The following is a 6,000-nucleotide window of genomic DNA, read 5'->3' as shown; positions in this document are numbered from 1 at the left end:
TGGCAGTAGTCCCAAAGTGTCAAAATTGGTGCTCCTGGACTGGGCGGTAGCAGGCTGGTATTATTTGATGTAAAGAAAAAAAACACAAGACACAATTGATAAATATTTTTTAAAAAAAGACACGCCTACACCCGTCGTTGACCATTTTATTAAAAAAAGAAAATCTATTGGTCATCAATGTAGTCCACGGAATCCGATGTAATCCACTGGATAACGGTATCTAAAAAACAAAAAGGCAGCAGTAGAACACCCATCATTGTGACAGGTGCTTACAGTGGCAGCATCTTTACAGATAGCTGCTTACCATCTGGCAACCAAGGGGTTAAGTATGGATGCATTGCATCCACACTCCACCCCCTGGGGGACAGACATTTCACACAGCACCAATACCAGCAAGGAAGGGGGTTTAATGCCCCCCTCCCTTGCTCCCTTGGCTGGGTGCAGTGTAAGATACAGGCACAGGGGAGAGATAGTACCTTCCCTGTGTCTGCAGCTTCAGGACACAGCCTGGCCCGGGGAGGAATGGGGTTTTGAGTTTAAGTTTGACTTGGAGGTGCTGAGCTGCCCTGCCCCTAGCGTGTTGTCAGTGCAGGTCTTCAGTGCAGTTGGTGGCATCATAAGCGCACCCGCCTGTCAAGTGACAGTGCTGACAGGCTGACGTTTATTAATTTTCTTATTTCTTCTTTCTTATTACAGCCAAGTCAAATTCAATTTAGCATGCTTGTCTTGTCCATTTCAAACCATATTATGTGTGGATGTCATCTTACAGGTGTCCTCTGCCGTCCTTTTACCAGTACTTTCTACCTTCTTTGGATGTCATAGCCATTTTGCAGGCATAATTGGCCAGGTCTTTTTAATAAAATTCCGGAGCCTCTTAAGAAGACTGTATTGTTATTCTTCATTCCTACCTCCAAAGATATACCTCTCACACACAACTGCATGAGGGTGTGAGGCTAAATCTAGCCATAATCTGACATTTTTTTATTGGATGATTGTATTGTCCATCTTGGTTAGTCATCTTGGGTCAGTTGTCTCAGGCTAAGTTTTTAGGTGGCCCATATGCTACCTGTGTTTTAATGTTTCTCTGTGTCCTCACTGCCATGCTGTGTTAGGCAAATTGTTTGGGTGGTCCATATGCTACCTGTGTTTGAATGGTTCCCTGTGTTCTCACTGCCATGCTGTGTCATGATAAATTTTTTAGCACGTTGCCTTCAGTTGGTAGCTTTAGGTGCAGCAGCACTGCCTTGGGTAAGCGCCAACAGGCGGTGCTCAAACAGCACCTTCTACCTTCCTTGGATGATTTAGCCGTTTTTAAGGCAGGATTGACCAGGCCTTTCACCAGTACCTTCTACCTTCCTTGGATGTTGTAGCCTTTTTGAAAAAAGGATTGACCAGGCCTTTCACCAGTACCTCCTACCTTCCTTGGATGTTGTAGCCTTTTTGAAGGCAGGATTGACCAGGTCTTTTTAATAGACAGGCTACCGAATTTGCCCTCTCTTAGATACTCTTTAAAGGATTAAAAGTGTAATTGTTCAAATTCCGGTGCCTCTTAAGAAGACTGTATTGTTATTCTCCGTCCCTACCTCCATTGATATGCCTCTCACGCACAAGTGTTTGGGTGGTTCATATGCTACTTGTATTTGAATGGTTCCCTGTGTCCTCACCGCCATGCTGTTTCTGGCTAAATTTTGGGGTGGTTCATATGCTACCTCTCTTTTAATGGTTCTCTGTGTCCTCACAGCCATGCTGTGTCAGGCAAAGTGTTTGGGTGGTTCATATGCTACTTGTATTTGAATGGTCCCCTGTGTCCTCACCGCCATGCTGTGTCTGGCTAAATTTTGGTGTGGTTCATATGCTACCTCTATTTTAATGGTTTTCTGTGTCCTCACCGCCATGCTGTGTCAGGCAAAGTGTTTGGGTGGTTAATATGCTACCTGTATTTAAATGGCTCCCTATGTCCTCACTGCCATGCTGTGTCAGGCTAAATTTTGGGGTGGTTCATATGCTACCTCTGTTTTAATTCTTCACTGTGTGATGACTGCCATACAATTGCCCATAATTTGGCATAATAGTGCAATTAGGCAGCCTCAGAGGCATCCATGCATCCTGCCCCTGCCATTTCCTGTCCATTTCTGTGGTGTTTCCATCATTTTCTGAGGTTGACAGCTTTTCACATGACCTTCCCTCTACTGAACTTGGGTCCCCTGCAATAATGCTTGAGTTTCACATTGACGAGCACCCGAGTATCGGGAAATGTTCGCCTCGAGTATCGGACACACGAGCATTTTAGTACTCGCTCATCATTATTTAAGAACTATGAAACCTTTAAAAAAAAAATAAGTTCTGGCTTTTTCATACATACAGTAATTATTTATTTATTAAAATGCTCTGTCACCAACTATATTGCTTAACCCTTTGAGGACCAGGCCCAAAATGACCCAGTGGACCGCGCAAATTTTGATGTTAGTGTTTTCGTTTTTCCCTCCTCCCCTTCCTAGAGCTCTAGCACTTTCAGTTTTCTATCTACAAGCCATGTAATGGCTTGTTTTTTACAGGAATAGTTGTACTTTGTAATGGCGTCATTCATTTTACCATAACATGTATGACGGAATTCCAAATATATTATTTATGAAGATATAAATAGGTGAAATCGTAAAAAAGAATGCAATATGGTAACGTTTGGGGGGTTCCTGTGTCTACGTAATACACTATATGGTAACAGCGACATGATACTATTATTCTATAGGTCAGCCCGAACACAACCATATGCAGGTTACACAGATTCTCTAATGTTATATATATATTTTTTTATGAAATCCTTTTTTTGACAATTATTAATAAAATCGGCCTATTGTGACGCTTATAACGGTTTTATTTTTTCACCTATGGGGCTGTGTGGGGTGTCATTTTTTCTGCCATGATCTCTAGTTTTTATTAATATCATATTTGTGAAGAGCGGACGTTTTGATCACTTTTTATTGATTTTTTAAAAAATATAATGTAACATAAAATCGGTAATCCGCGCACTTTTTTCCCTCTTTTCGTGTACGCCGTTCGCCGTTCGCAATGATGCTTGTTATATTTTAATAGTTTGGACAATTACGCACGCTACGGTATATTATATGTTTATCTATTTATTTATTTTTTTATGTTTTATTTATATAATGGGATAGGGGGGGTTATTTCAACTTTTATTGGGGGAGGGGTTTTGGGGTAGTGTAATAGTGTTTTGAACTTTTTTTTTTTTTACACATTTGAAGTCCCTTTGGGGGACCTTTACATACACTAGTTTGATTGCTACAGTGTAGCAGGCTCAGTGTAGCAGATCGCCGATCGGACCGCATGGAGGCAGGTGAGAGACCCCCGCAGTCACGCGGGGGTCCCGATCGGTAAGTGTCAGGGGACTCCCCCTGTCACTTACACTTAAACGCTGTGGCCGTTAATGACACGCGGCAGCGCGATCGTTGCAGCGTGTCATTACCGGTGAGGTCTCGGCTGCTCACTGCAGCCAGCCCCCACCTCCTATGAAGCGCGCTCCGCTTCGGAGCGAGCTTCATAGCGGGAGAACCACCTAGGACGTACAGTTACGTCCAGGGTCGTCTGGTGATAGACTTCCATGACGTAACTCTATGTCCTGGGTCGTCTAGGTGTTAAAGAGGATGTTCAACTCTATGCAAAATAAAAAAAAAATTGCAGGGGTAATAGTTCTAGCTTACCCAAGTCCTCCTAGCAATATTTGCTGTTATCCGCTACATTTTGGGGCCACTGTGGACGTTTTTATTTTCACCCATCTTTTCTTTTCTTCCTGGTTTGGATCATTTAAGCAAGGGACCTGCTAAACTACATAGACCAGCATTCTCTGTGTGCCGGAACCTGTCCCCTTCCACCAGCCTGTTTCTTGTAATACCTCCCACGTTCCCTCCTCCCAGTGACCATTAGCCATTCTAAAGTAAGAACCACAAAAACACCAGTACCCAGCCATCATTTCCCCAGATGATTTCCCCAGATGCTGCTGCCTCTGCTGTAACATGATAGAAGTCGCCAACACAGACAGTCAGCTCTTCTGCATTGCATAAATACAGTTGGAGGATACAGATGGACCTACAACTCCCCCCCCCCCCCCCCCCCCGTCGCCCGGAAATCTGATATCACTACTTAGTTCGACTTCTCAGGAAAAAAGTTTCCATCCTCTGATACTCAGACCAGAGCTCTCTGCTGCGAAGCTGGTACATACCCATATAACTTTATGTAAGTGAATCATTGTACAGTTGCAAATATTTCACTTAGTTAAGCTCTCTTTGGATAGCAGATAAGTTACATACCATATCATTTTGAGGTTGCAATTAGAATTTAGGCAAACATGGACAATGATAATATTCTTATTTTTCAGGTGGTTCATAGGTGAGGGGATATGTTGTCATTTACTTCTGATGTTACAACTAATTTAGTTAGCTATGTCACACTGCAAGTGTATGCAGCTGATGGACTAATTCCTCTCAGTCGTTCATGCAGTAAAGCAAATTGGGTGTTAAATTGAAATTTTTTATACTTTCACAGTCAGTGATCAAACGTTTCAATCAGATTTAATTTGACAGTTATGTTTGTTTGCAGTGAATTTTCTTTACAAATTCGAAATTAACTTTTATGATGCATTTTAGTGTAATTGCTGTTTATGATTAACATTTGCTCTTAATGTACTTTTCGCTGAAATGTTATTTTTTGTTCACAGTCATCAAAAAGAGTGAACATCAGTCAATAAAATATGGCTTTAACACTAACAATAGACTCAGTTTATATAAAAATTAGTTCAGTTTAAAGCTACATTTTTAAGCTTATTTTTATCTTACATATAATGTTTATAATGTTAGGTGTAGAACGTAAGATTATTAAATTGATTCTTAGTCTTCTTGATCTTGTTTTATCTGATGTAAATAAATATAAACTTGGCCGGAAATAAAGAACTGTTTTGTTTTTCCCTTTTACTTCATGCATGCTGTGTCCCATCTGTTTAAGCGGTATACATTTATGGCATAATTGCCTTTATTAATGTAGGTAAGATGTTGCATAAGTTTGCATAATTTTCAGATTAAGCAATTCCATTCTCATGAGAATATTCTCATATATACTTATATTTTCACTTTTTAAAAGGTTGAATTTTAAGATTGAATCTACAGGGCCCTGAGTGTATTATCTTTATCCTTGGTGCTGTTTTTGTGCAATTTGCAGTGAAAGCCATATGCTAATAAGGCAGTTTTGTACACGGGGGTGGGACTGCTATGGAGTGTAATTAGACTCGTAAATACTCTTAGCCAGTTTCTGTGTCTCACACTCAAATCACAGATGGCTCCAGGGCCTATGGGCAACCTAAAGATACAGAGCTGATTCAGTTTGATGCTGAGCTGAATCTGCCAAGTGAGAGTACCCCTTTAACTACTTAAGAGGCTTCTCTGCAGATTCGTCTGCAAAGACATTAATACATGTTCTTAGGAACTGCAGGGAAGGACAGCTGGCTGTCAGAAGGGCATGTCAGAGAGAAGCACAAATATTGTATTGTCATTTGTAATTTTCCAATCACCGCATACACAGTACTCAATGAACATTGACTATACAGCTCAGCAGACAGCTATAAGGCTTCCTGCTTCCAATCCTGGCACCCAATGAGTGTCAGCAGATTGTTTTTCCTTCTTAACTGGGGCTATTATGTCATTCCCAGCTACAGGGGAAATAGAAAATAAAAGTAGTGCTGAAAAACAATACAGAAGTATTTTAAGACTTTATGTTGGGTATAGTAAGTTAAAAAATAAATAAATAAAACACATCTGATTGGCAAAACAACTCATACAACAAGATATAAAGAAACTTTAATTAACCCCTTCCCTCCATGACAAATCAGTACGTCATGGTAGGAAGGTAGTTAAGAGCACATGAAAGCCAGCTGCCACGTATTTCCAGGTTCCCAACTCAAGCTTAACGCTAAGTTTACACGGAGCGATAAATCTC

Source organism: Dendropsophus ebraccatus, chromosome 7, assembly GCF_027789765.1.
Source record: "Dendropsophus ebraccatus isolate aDenEbr1 chromosome 7, aDenEbr1.pat, whole genome shotgun sequence".
Taxonomy (NCBI): Eukaryota; Metazoa; Chordata; class Amphibia; order Anura; family Hylidae; genus Dendropsophus; species Dendropsophus ebraccatus.
Note: the sequence above shows the minus strand (reverse complement) of the source record.